At 39.1% G+C, this 13,912-nt stretch overlaps 1 protein-coding gene across 3 annotated transcripts in view; it reads left to right on the forward strand.

Annotated features, from left to right (window-relative positions):
* The first annotated feature begins 1,266 nt into the window (after window positions 1–1,266).
* Window positions 1,267–13,912, forward strand: part of LOC128697284 (tripartite motif-containing protein 59-like) — a 75,630-nt gene continuing 62,984 nt past the window's right edge. The window contains exon 1 of one of the 3 annotated variants that reach the window (XM_070079496.1): window positions 1,267–1,312. The gene's annotated coding sequence lies outside the window, so the exon portion shown is untranslated. Of the gene's footprint in view, window positions 1,313–1,386; window positions 1,950–1,991; window positions 2,531–13,912 lie in introns of those variants that run through there. The other 2 variants (XM_070079499.1, XM_070079497.1) reach the window with 2 other exon arrangements.

Here is a 13,912-nt window from a genome sequence, read left to right on the forward strand (position 1 = left end):
TGTTCATTTAATATCACATACCTGCAAGTCCCTCCCAAGAAGCTCATTGCTAGTAATCCCTTCCTTAAATCTCTTGTTAGAGCAACTGCTCAAGAAGAAATTTCTCACCTAGCTGGTAGTAACAAGTTATCACATGTTATATACACTGATGGATCTAAACAGGAGTCTTCTGGCAGGGCTGCATCTGCTCTTGTTGCCACCTCCCTAGTTAAGAACGATAATAAATTTGTTGAGTTAGGCATAAGAATTAACAACTGGGCGTCTACACTGCAAACTGAATTGTTTGCAATCCTAATGGCGCTAAAGCTAACCTATGACACTGAGCTTGACTCTATCATCATTACTGATTCTATGTCATCATTGAAGGCTCTTGGCTCATATAATGACTCCAACAACATGCTCATTGGGGAAGCCAGGTATAGATACTCAAAAATTAGGGACAAAGGAATTAATGTACAATTGCTATGGATCCCATCACACATTGGATTACTCCTTCATGATAAAGTTGATATGTTAGCCAAGAAGAGTATCGAGAAGGAGAATGTAGAATATAACTTTGGTATAACTGTGTCTAGCATTAGGAATAATATTAGGAGAGAAGTAAATAATGAAAATGATTGTTATAGGAATGCAGTTAGAAGCCTGAGTAGATCTATAGACCCACTATGATAACATGAACGTAGATAAGTATGTTTATGGAGCAACTTGCAATGTGAACAGACTGACTGATGTTGTAGTGGCCAGGCTTAGGCTTGGTTACAAGTACTTCTGGCAGTTTGGGAGACACACAGATGATGATCAAACTAAATGTAAATTATGTGATCAGGCATATGGTCACTCTTTTGAACACTATGTGCTTAATTGTCCACTTATTGAGGAATACAGAGACAGACAGTATAATAACCTATGTGACATGTCAAGATATCTTATTAATGAAAATAAGATACCAGATATACTAAGCAAATTTCCTAAATTTGCTTGTAACAGATAAGTGAACTATAGATATGTAGATATAAATCCATATGTATTCCTGTTAACCCTTTGGGGCCTAGTTCCTAGGCCTTTTGTGTATCCATATGCTCTCGCGCTACCGTCCACAGGATGGATATGGGGTGCACAATAAACTAGCCACTTCGGTGGCAAAATCTAAAAAATCACTGTGTGCCAGAAATATTGTCAATAAAACACTGAAGTATTATGAGTTTGTGTCTATTTTAAACTATTTATCTTCATCTGGAAGTTGAGCTGGATAAAGTGTAACTGAGAGTCACCCTTAACAACCCAACATCAACAACAAGTTGGAACTGCACAGGTATTAGACGGAGTGTTGGACAGGCATTTGGCGGACTGTTGGACAGGTATTTGACTGCACAGGTATTAGACGGAGTGTTGGACAGGCATTTGGCGGACTGTTGGACAGGCATTTGACGGAGTGTTGGACAGGTATTAGACGGAGTGTTGGACAGGCATTTGTCGGACTGTTGGACAGGTATTTGACGGAGTGTTGGACAGGTATTAGACAGAGTGCTGGATAGATATTAGACGGAGTGTTGGAAAGGTATTAGACGGAGTACTGGACAGGTATTAGACGGAGTGTTGGACAGGTATTAGACGGAGTGTTGGACAGGCATTTGGCGGACTGTTGGACAGGTATTTGACGGAGTGTTGGACAGGTATTAGACGGAGTGTTGGACAGGCATTTGTCGGACTGTTGGACAGGTATTTGACGGAGTGTTGGACAGGTATTAGACAGAGTGCTGGATAGATATTAGACGGAGTGTTGGACAGGTATTAGACGGAGTATTGGACAGGTATTAGACGGAGTGTTGGACAGGTATTAGACTGAGTGTTGGACAGGCATTTGGCGGACTGTTGGACAGGTATTTGACGGAGTGTTGGACAGGTATTAGACGGAGTGTTGGACAGGCATTTGGCGGACTGTTGGACAGGTATTTGACGGAGTGTTGGACAGGTATTTGACGGAGTGTTGGACAGGTATTAGACGGAGTGCTGGATAGATATTAGACGGAGTGTTGGACAGGTATTAGAAGGAGTATTGGACAGGTATTAGACGGAATGTTGGACAGGTATTAGACGGAATGTTGGACAGGTATTAGACGGAGTGTTGGACAGATAGACGGAGTGTTGGACAGGTATTAGACGGAGTATTGGACAGGTATTAGATGGAGTGTTGGACAGGTATTAGATGGAGTGTTGGACAGGTATTAGATGGAGTGTTGGACAGGTATTAGACGGAGTGTTGGACAGGTATTAGACGGAGTATTGGACAGGTATTAGACGGAGTGTTGGACAGGTATTAGACGGAGTGTTGGACAGGTATTAGATGGAGTGTTGGACAGGTATTAGACGGAGTATTGGACAGGTATTAGAGGGAGTGTTGGACAGGTATTAGACGGAGTGTTGGATAGGTATTAGACGGAGTGTTGGACAGGTATTAGACGGAGTGTTGGACAGGTATTAGACGGAGTATTGGACAGGTATTAGACGGACACTTGAGAGTGACTGAGGTGTAAGTAAGGTTTATTGTTCTCTCAGATTTGTAAGATTTAAGTCTGGTTTTATTTACTATTTTATAAGTGTGTTATTGAATTTGTGTTATAATAGCACTTAACACTTCCTAGTAAGTTTTTATTCAGGTACACATATATACACTTACATTATCATACATAGCAACATATGTGTACATTACCCAGGATAACACATAACACTCACTGACTTATTTACATAAGAAAGAAGGAACACTGCAGTAGGTCTGTTGGCCCATACTAGGCAGGTCCTTCACAACCCAGTAACTGACCAAAGTCAGTCAGGATGGAGCACTTCAGAGGGATGGAACACTTCAGAGGGATGGAGCACTTCAGAGGGATGGAGCACTTCAGAGGGATGGAGCACTTCAGAGGGATGGAGCACTTCAGAGGGATGGAGCACTTCAGAGGGATGGAACACTTCAGAGGGATGGAGCACTTCAGAGGGATGGAACACTTCAGAGGGATGGAACACTTCAGAGGGATGGAACACTTCAGAGGGATGGAGCACTTCAGAGGGATGGAACACTTCAGAGGGATGGAGCACTTCAGAGGGATGGAGCACTTCAGAGGGATGGAGAACTTCAGAGGGATGGAGCACTTCAGAGGGATGGAGCACTTCAGAGGGATGGAACACTTCAGAGGGATGGAACACTTCAGAGGGATGGAACACTTCAGAGGGATGGAGCACTTCAGAGGGATGGAACACTTCAGAGGGATGGAGCACTTCAGAGTCATGGAGCACTTCAGAGGGATGGGGCACTTCAGAGGGATGGAGCACTTCAGAGGGATGGAGCACTTCAGAGGGATGGAGCACTTCAGAGGGATGGAGCACTTCAGAGGGATGGAGCACTTCAGAGGGATGGAGTACTTCAGAGGAATAGTAAGATTCATCCTGGACCTTGGACCAAGAGAACATGTAGGCCAGAATGAATTACAACAGTTGGATATGCTGTATGTTGAAGACAGAGTAAAACAACTGAAGCTAAATCATGTTTATAAAATTGCTCACAAACAGTGTCCAGAATATCTTGCTGCCAGTTTTGTCAAGGTTGGGAACCAAAGCAATCATAGTACTAGGGGGAGAGAACAATCATAGTACTAGGGGGAGAGAACAATCATAGTACTAGGGGAAGAGAACAATCATAGTACTAGGGGGAGAGAACAATCATAGTACTAGGGGAAGAGAGCACAACTTTGTAGTATCCACGGTCATTGGCCAGGCTTCAAGCACCTTTTATTGTACAGCAATAAAGGAATGGAACAGACTGCCTGCACATGTCAAAGCCAGTCATAGCATGAACCAGTTCAAGAAAAGTGCCAAAAGGTGTCTGATAAATATAAACTCCAGGTAAACAGAAAGGGAGGGGAATGTTTTTCTATTTTTTAGCTAACATACGTGTAAATTTTACCTTATTCCTAGTAATGACCCTCGTATTGTAGATAGTTTTAATGACCCTCGTGCAGTAGATAGTGTTTTAGTATGATAATAAGATGTTATCTCCATTATAGAATAATAATAAGATATTATAACCTTTATATTATAATAATAAGGTAAAAGGACCCCAATCAATCAAAGAGGCCCAGTGGATATTCATTGTTCTCAAGCACTGCAGTATGTTGTCTAGCATTTTTATAATTGCATGGTTTGTGCTTTTACTTGGTTTGAATCCCAATTGGCAGGGGTTGAGTATGTTGCATGATGATAGTAAAGAGTATAATTACTACTTGTAGATTAATTTTTCGAAGATTTTGAATAACAATAGCAGGTGAGATGTAGGTTTGTAATTATTTATGTTGGGTGGGTCTCCTCCTTTGTATATTGAGGTAACCCATGTTTTAAGTATTACTTGGATTGTGTTAGTTTCTGATGATTTGTTGATCGCTGTTGCAATGGTGGATGAAAGCACATTAGCTGTTATTTTGATCAGTAGTGGTGGTATTTGTGCTAAGATTCCTTTTTTTTTTTTTTTCAGTGAGTTTATTATCAAAGATACCTCAGATGGATCAGCTGGAATAAGGTAGAGGGAGTTCAGAAAACTTCCAACAAGGTAGTCACTTGCTTGAAGACTGGTAGAGAAGAAATCATCTAATATATTGGCTGTTTCAGTAGGTTAGATATATGTATGGTTCATTGGGTTTGGTTAGGCCAGTATCTCTGGTTTTGGTGTTTTTTCCAGAACACAGGATTTGGAAAAGTGTGTTCTAGGTGTTCTTCACATCACTTCTCATTTCATTAACCTTCTAGCACAATAGAGCTGTTTAGACTTCTTTACTAGTTTGGTAATACTGATGCATAGTGTTTGGTTTGTTCTTTAGTTAATAAGCCCAATTCATACTGTTTTTCATAGTTATATTTTTATGAATGGACTTCAGGATACTATTTATTACTCATGGTTACCCAGTCTTTACTGTGATCTGCTTAATTTTAATGGGGTAATGTCTATTGAAAAGGCTTCGTATTTTTTTGGAGAAGAATCACCAGTGCCCCTGTGACCAGTAATGTATGAGTGTGCCAGTTAATGTAACTTACTGCTGTAGTGAAGTTATTAATGATGTCTCATCATGGAAACAAAACGAGATCATATTAGTTTCAAGTGGTAGCTTATATATGTTGATTATGGGGAAGGTGGGGTAGTGATTAGTAGCAGTGTCTGTGATTATCCCTGCTTTGAGAGGAGCTATTGTGTTAGTCGAGATGTGGTCAGTTGAGGTAACACTTGTCTTGTTGTTTCTTGTTGGTTTAGTTATTGCTGGTTATAGTTTGATTAGTTATAGCTGTTACTTGAGAGTCCTTGGCTAGAACAAGGTTAAAGTTGAAATACTGATCACAATGGGGTGATCACAGTGCTATGCTCTGTTTTTGAGAGAATACTAAATTGAAAGAGAAGAAATTGAACCTTTCACATAACTACTGGTTGTGTGAAGTTCAGGGTTAGAAGAGGATGGTCCATGTGTGGCAAAATATTAGTCTTGAGAAATTGCACAGTCTGTTCTATGGGGATGTGAGTGATCAGAGTGATCTTATTTCTTGTTCATGCTGATACAAACAAGTCTGGACAACAGTTTCCTTGGGTTCTTGAGGTGTGAAATTCTTACAGTTTTTAATAGTTTCATTAAGTATCCAGTAAGTTTTCCCTGCTAGTTTCTATGATGCACTTCCTATTGTAGATGTTATGGGATAGAGAAGAATGATTCACTTTTATTATTGTAGGAAGATCTTAAATGTGTACAAGGTGAGGATTAGAGGGAAGTTGGCAACAGATTACAAGGTGAGAATTAGAGGGAAGTTGGCAACAGAGTACAAGGTGAGGATTAGAGGGAAGTTGGCAACAGATTACAAGGTGAGAATTAGAGGGAAGTTGGCAACAGATTACAAGGTGAGAATTAGAGGGAAGTTGGCAACAGATTACAAGGTGAGAATTAGAGGGAAGTTGGCAACAGATTACAGTGGACCCCCGCATAACAATTACCTCCGAATGCGACCAATTATGTAAGTGTATTTATGTAAGTGCGTTTGTACGTGTATGTTTGGGGGTCTGAAATGGACTAATCTACTTCACAATATTCCTTATGGGAACAAATTCGGTCAGTACTGGCACCTGAACATACTTCTGGAGTGAAAAAATATAGTTAACCGGGGGTCCACTGTACAAGGTGAGACTCATGAAATCGCAATGACACAATTGCAAAGAAACCATACCATGGGCGGGTTAAGAACCTGTGATCAGAGAGTCATAAAACTCCACACCAATGCATTAGCCACTGGACCAGCAAGTGACAATAAGAGTCATCCAACTAGGTATATTTATACACCATAGGAAGGTTAGCATAGGCACCTCTGTGTCTACAAATGCAAGTTTTTACAGACAAATCTCCAGCTAGTATGGTGCAGGTTCTAAACCCGCCTGTGGTATGGTATGTTTGCAGTCATGTCATTATGATTTCGTGAGTCATGTTGACGGTTTTGAGGGGACTTAAGCTAGAGTTCATCATGTCCATGCTAGCTTTCTAGGTTGTTTTCAGGACTGGAAGTAGCTTGAAATTGACAAAAATATTCTGAGGACTGGTAAGGTCCCCCTAACCCCCTGCTCTGTTTTATGGGTTTTTAATAGTTCTGATTCAATTATTGGGATGCCATAAACTGTAACCAATAATTCCTGGTTATATTCTGTTATCCAAGAAATAGAGTAAATCTTTATTTTTTGTGTGATTATGAATTTAACATGGAAAGCAAGTTTAATAAAGAATGGTGCTGGGAATGTGAATAATGAACAGGGGAAAATTTTGTTTTAGTGCCAAGAATATCTACATTGAATATTTTGGACTGTGTTTAAAAATTTTCATTTTTTATTTTTGTGTAAACTTCGCCAGATTACCGATTTCTGTGGACTTTATAGTGTAGTTGTAATAGTTGAATGGCAGTTCTTTGTGCTCAGACACTGACTTTTTTGGGTCATCCCAGGTTCCCTACACATATACTGCTATGTATGATAATCTATGTAACTATTTGTGTATACCTGAGTAAACTTACTAGTAATATTGAATTTGGTTGAATGGAAGAGTGGAATTGCTTTAAACTAGAACTCAAATTGGGTGAATTGCTAATGTGCAAATTGTACCAGGTTCACAAACTTTGCATCTGCGTAACTCTGTAAGTTTTCCATCAAATTTCATACTTTTCACATCATTACCTCCAGTAAAAATTCTCTTCCATTTTGGAAGATTTTTTTTCCTTTAAATAAAAAAAGTGGACACTGAGAGCATTATTAATTATGGGGTGTGGACAGTGATAAGTCTAAAAGTATAGCACAGTACAATGCAGCAGAGTACAGTACGATAATTTTATTATCTTTTCCGGTGGATAAATGAAGTTACAGATGTACGGTAAAGTAAAGTATTGGTGTGTGGTTTAGTGGTGATGTAGAATAACTTAATGTGACTCAGAGGAACTTTACAGTAACAATGTAGATGTTGTGGCAGACACAGGTAGATTGTTCATCAGTTGTAGATAGTGTGGTAGACACAGGTAGATGGTTCATGAGTTGTAGATGGTGTGGCAGACACAGGTAGATGGTTCATCAGTTGTAGATAGTGTGGTAGACACAGGTAGATGGTTCATCATTTGTAGATGGTGTGGCAGACACAGGTAGATGGTTCATCAGTTGTAGATAGTGTGGTAGACACAGATAGATGGTTCATCATTTGTAGATGGTGTGGCAGACACAGGTAGATGGTTCATCAGATGTTGATGGTGTGGCAGACACAGGTAGATGGTTCATCAGATGTAGATGGTGTGGCAGACACAGGCAGATGGTTCAGGAGATGTAGATGGTGTGGCAGATAGGTAGATGGTTCATAAGATGTAGATGGTGTGGCAGACACAGGTAGATGGTTCGTCAGATGTATATGGTGTGGCAGACACAGGTAGATGGTTCAGCTGATGTAGATGGTGTGGCAGACACAGGTAATACATGGTTCAGCAGATGTAGATGGTGTGGCAGACACAGGTAGATGGTTCAGCAGATGTAGATGGTGTGGCAGACACAGGTAATACATGGTTCAGCAGATGTAGATGGTGTGGCAGACACAGGTAATACATGGTTCAGCAGATGTAGATGGTGTGGCAGACACAGGTAGATGATTCAGCAGATGTAGATGGTGTGGCAGACACAGGTAATACATGGTTCAGCAGATGTGGATGGTGTGGCAGACACAGGTAATACATGGTTCAGCAGATGTGGATGGTGTGGCAGACACAGGTAATACATGGTTCAGCAGATGTGGATGGTGTGGCAGACACAGGTAATACATGGTTCAGCAGATGTGGATGGTGTGGCAGACACAGGTAATACATGGTTCAGCAGATGTAGATGGTGTGGCAGACACAGGTAATACATGGTTCAGCAGATGTGGATGGTGTGGCAGACACAGGTAATACATGGTTCAGCAGATGTAGATGGTGTGGCAGACACAGGTAATACATGGTTCAGCAGATGTGGATGGCTGAGAAGACATAGATGGTTTGGGAGATTTAGAAAGGGAAACATGTTTGAAGAATGAATCCAGCTTAATTTGTCTGGCACACTGATGCTGCTTCCTTATGACAGTTTCCCTAAATGTGCCAAAGTACTGATAACATGTCTGCACTGATAATAGGCCTACACTGATAATAGGCCTACACTGATAATAAGCCTACACTGATAATAGGCTCACACTGATAATAGGCCTACACTTCTTTTGTCTGAGAGGTTGGTGTATGTGATGATAATGTGACTTACAACCTGCTCTATATCGACCATTCGACTTACAACCGTGTTTTCTATGTCAAAATTCTGGGAAATAAACAACTGTCTGTGTTGTACACATTGTTTATCCTAAACCTTAGAGTATAAAATACAGTACTAACAGAATAAAAAGTAAAGTAAAAAATTAAATACCAAAATAAAACAATAAAATAAAGTCATTACAAAAATGTGATGTTGATATTCAGTAGTAAGGTTCAATTTACGTCCATTTCGACTTACGACCAGTTTGTCGGAACTGAACTTGGTTATAAGTCGGATGGTACCTGTACAGGTACACATAAGTATAATTATCAGAGTACATATAAAATACGCAATAACTTTAACCCTTTCAGGGTCGAGAGGCCCTCTCCTAAACTCATTCTCAGGAACGAAAATTATTTGGAAAAAAATTATTTTTTCTTTTGAAATGATAGAGAATCTTTTTCTGATCATAATGACACCAAAAGTATGAAATTTCATGGAAAACTTATGGAATTATGCTCTCGTCGAGACTGCTAGTTAGCAGTCTCGACGATGTTGACACATCAGCAATTTCATCCATTTTGAGCCCTGTTTTCAGCCAATTTCAGTGTACTAGTTGACAAAAATCATATCTATTTTGCTAGAACTCCATCTTTTCTATCGAATGAGTACAAGAAACCACCCATTTACTGATTTCAAGTATCCAATAAGTGGTCAGAAAATGGCAATTTGGCCAATTTCACACAAATTTCAGAAGATGCCAATTTCAAAATAGGGTTCAGAATAAGCAAGACAGACATTCCTGGCACTAAAATAATATTTTCTCTGTTCATTAGTTATGTCCCCAGGCCCCTCTTACATCTCTTTTGCTTTCCACTTTGAACTTTTATTCTCACAAAAAATAGAAGATTTACTGTTATGCAGACTACTGCATTAGTGTAGAAATGGTGTAGAAATGGTATAAATAATATCAGTGAACTTGTGAAAGAATATTAGACTCACCAGTTGACGTGTATTGGACGCTTGGCATAATTTGTTTACTTTTGAAATTTGGTAAAAATTAAACATTTCTGCTACTTTGAGCTCAATTTCAAGGTACTTTTCATTAAGAAACCAATCAAAATCATCTGAATTTCTGTAATATGTCTTACATTCTATAAAATGAGACCAGGAAAACTAGAATACCACCATAAATACCATATGAAAATACACTGCAAAGTCACCATTTTAAACCAAAAATATGGTCGGAGTTTTTTTTTTTCTCATTACGCATTGTGTGCTGCAGGAATTTTTTTATACTGTGCACACTGACCACATAGACTCATTCTTTCATCTGTAGGCCTACCAGCTTTCTCTCACTAGATTTGAAGGTGCTAGAGTTTAGGCATTCTAGCACATCAATAACCCAGGTGCGTAAGCTGTACTAGTACATCGGAAACCCTGAAAGGTTTACAATACTTGAAATTTTGGAAAGTTTCCAGACATGACAGATGTAGTCACGGAGAATGTAAACAAACTGGATGGGGCATGCTACATTTGAAAGACTGCTTGCCATATAGCAAATTTTGGTCTTAATTTGACATTGCTGTATTAACGGTATGCTGTAAGATGAAATTCTGTAAAGCGGGGCCCTACTGTATATAGTACTTGATATACAATTCTGTTTATACTTGTATTCTATGTACAGTGAGGTATGCTATAATGATTCTAACATAATAGGTTCTAGATCCTCATTCATAATGCAGGTACTTCATTCCAAGCCCCCTAATACAACCACATAACATGAAAAATATAATATAAAATTGTAAAAAATGCATAAATGTGCATCTAAACTCTTGAAATAAAGAATACCATTAATACTTGTAATAAAACAAACAAATTAGTACAAAAATAATGAAAAATACTGTATTTTATCCTAGTTTCATGTTGCTGAGCTTGCAGGACAGGAGGCAGAGCAGAGAATTAATGTTTATGTAAATATTTGTTGTATAAATTGTTTGTTACAACATACCCCACTGTATGTGGTGTAGTAGGTTGGTAGACAGCAACCACCCAGGGAAGTACATACTACCATCCTGTGGTAGTAGGTTGGTAGACAGCAACCACCCAGGGAAGTACATACTACCATCCTGTGGTAGTAGGTTGGTAGACAGCAACCACCCAGGGAAGTACTACCGTCCTGCCAGATGACTGTGAAACAGAAACCTGTAACTGTTTTGCATGATGGAAGGATTGCTGGTTTCTTTTTCTGTCTCATAAATACGCTAGATAACAGGGATATCTTGCTACTCCTACTTACACTTTGGTCACACTTCACAGACACGTACATGCATATATATATACATACATCTAGGTTTTTCTCCTTTTTCTAAATAGCTCTTGTTCCTCTTTATTTCTTCTATTGTCCATGGGGAAGTGGAAAAGAACCTTTCCTCCGTAAGCCATGCGTGTCGTATGAGGCGACTAAAATGCCGGGAGCAATGGGCTAGTAACCCCTTCTCCTGTAGACATTTACTAAAAAAGAGAAGAAGAGAAACTTTATAAAACTGGGATGCTTAAATGTGCGTGGATGTAGTGCGGATGACAAGAAACAGATGATTGCTGATGTTATGAATGAAAAGAAGTTGGATGTCCTGGCCCTAAGCAAAACAAAGCTGAAGGGGGTAGGGGAGTTTCGGTGGGGGGAAATAAATGGGATTAAATCTGGAGTATCTGAGAGAGTTAGAGCAAAGGAAGGGGTAGCAGTAATGTTGAATGATCAGTTATGGAAGGAGAAAAAAGAATATGAATGTGTAAATTCAAGAATTATGTGGATTAAAGTAAAGGTTGGATGCGAGAAGTGGGTCATAATAAGCGTGTATGCATCTGGAGAAGAGAGGAATGTAGAGGAGAGAGAGAGATTTTGGGAGATGTTAAGTGAATGTATAGGAGCCTTTGAACCAAGTGAGAGAGTAATTGTGGTAGGGGACCTGAATGCTAAAGTAGGAGAAACTTTTAGAGAGGGTGTGGTAGGTAAGTTTGGGGTGCCAGGTGTAAATGATAATGGGAGCCCTTTGATTGAACTTTGTATAGAAAGGGGTTTAGTTATAGGTAATACATATTTTAAGAAAAAGAGGATAAATAAGTATACAAGATATGATGCAGGGCGAAATGACAGTAGTTTGTTGGATTATGTATTGGTAGATAAAAGACTGTTGAGATGTTATCAACAAATTTTGTTGAAAACAAGAAAAAGTTTTGGAGTGAGATTAACAAGTTAAGAAAGCCTAGAGAACAAATGGATTTGTCATTTAAAAATAGGAGAGGAGAGTTATTAAATGGAGAGTTAGAGGTATTGGGAAGATGGAGGGAATATTTTGAGGAATTGTTAAATGTTGATGAAGATAGGGAAGCTGTGATTTCGTGTATAGGGCAAGGAGGAACAACATCTTGTAGGAGTGAGGAAGAGCCAGTTGTGAGTGTGAGGGAAGTTAGTGAGGCAGTAGGTAAAATGAAAGGGGGTAAGGCAGCCGGGATTGATGGGATAAAGATAGAAATGTTAAAAGCAGGTGGGGATATAGTTTTGGAGTGGTTGGTGCAATTATTTAATAAATGTATGGAAGAGGGTAAGGTACCCAGGGATTGGCAGAGAGCATGCATAGTTCCTTTGTATAAAGGCAAAGGGGATAAAAGAGAGTGCAAAAATTTATAGGGGGATAAGTCTGTTGAGTATACCTGGCAAAGTATATGGTAGAGTTATTATTGAAAGAATTAAGAGTAAGACGGAGAATAGGATAGCAGATGAACAAGGAGGCTTTAGGAAAGGTACGGGGTGTGTGGACCAGGTGTTTACAGTGAAACATATAAGTGAACAGTATTTAGATAAGGCTAAAGAGGTCTTTGTGGCATTTATGGATTAGGAAAAGGCATATGACAGGGTGGATAGGGGGGCAATGTGGCAGATGTTGCAGGTGTATGGTGTAGGAGGTAGGTTACTGAAAGCAGTGAAGAGTTTTTACGAGGATAATGAGGCTCAAGTTAGAGTATGTAGGAAAGAGGGAAATTATTTCCCAGTAAAAGTAGGCCTTAGACAAGGATGCGTGATGTCACCGTGGTTGTTTAATATATTTATAGATGGGGTTGTAAGAGAAGTAAATGCGAGGGTTTTGGCAAGAGGCGTGGAGTTAACCCTTTGAGGGTCGACAGGCCCTCTCAGAAACTCGTTCTCAGGGTCGGCCAAATTTAAAAAAAAAAAAAATGTTTTTTTTCTTATGAAAAGATAGAGAATCTTTTCCCGATCATAATGACACCAAAATTATGTGATTTGATAGAAAACTTATGGAATTATGCTCTCGCGAAGTTAGCGGTCACTGCGATGTTTACGTATCGGCAATTTTCCCAATTTGAGCCCTATTTTCGGCCAATTTCTGTGTACTAGTCGAGAAAAAAAATAAATATTTCACTAGAACTACATTTTTTTCTATTGAATGAGTGCAAGAAACCACCCATTTACCATTTTCAACTATCCAATACAGTGGTCAGAATTTAGCAATTTTGCCAATTTCACACAAATTTCAAAAAATGCCAATTTCCGAATAGGGTCCAGAACAAACAAGAAATACATTCCTGACACTAAAATGACATTTCTTCTGTTCATTAGTCACGTCTCAAGGCCCCTCTTACATTCTTTTGCTTTCCACTTTGAATTTTTATTCTCACGAAAAATAGAAGATTTACTGTTATGCAGACTACTGCATTAGTGTTAAAAATGATATAAATCATATTGGCGCACTTGCAAAAGAATGTTAGATTCACCAGTTGACGTGTATTGGATGCTTGGCATGATTTGTTTACTTTTGAACTTTGGTAAAAATCGAACATTTCTCCTATTTTGAGCTCAATTTCAAGGTACTTTTCATTGTAAAACCAGTGAAAATCTTCTCAATTTCTGTGATATGCATTCAATTCTATAAAATGAGACCAAGAAAACTAGAATACAACAATAAATACCATACGAAAATACAGAGCAAAGTCGCTGTTTTATGCCAAAAAAATGGTGAAAGTTTTTTTTTTTCTCATTATACACTGTGCTGCAGGATTTTTTTTATACTGTGCACA

This window comes from Cherax quadricarinatus, chromosome 99, assembly GCF_038502225.1.
Source record: "Cherax quadricarinatus isolate ZL_2023a chromosome 99, ASM3850222v1, whole genome shotgun sequence".
NCBI lineage: Eukaryota > Metazoa > Arthropoda > Malacostraca > Decapoda > Parastacidae > Cherax > Cherax quadricarinatus.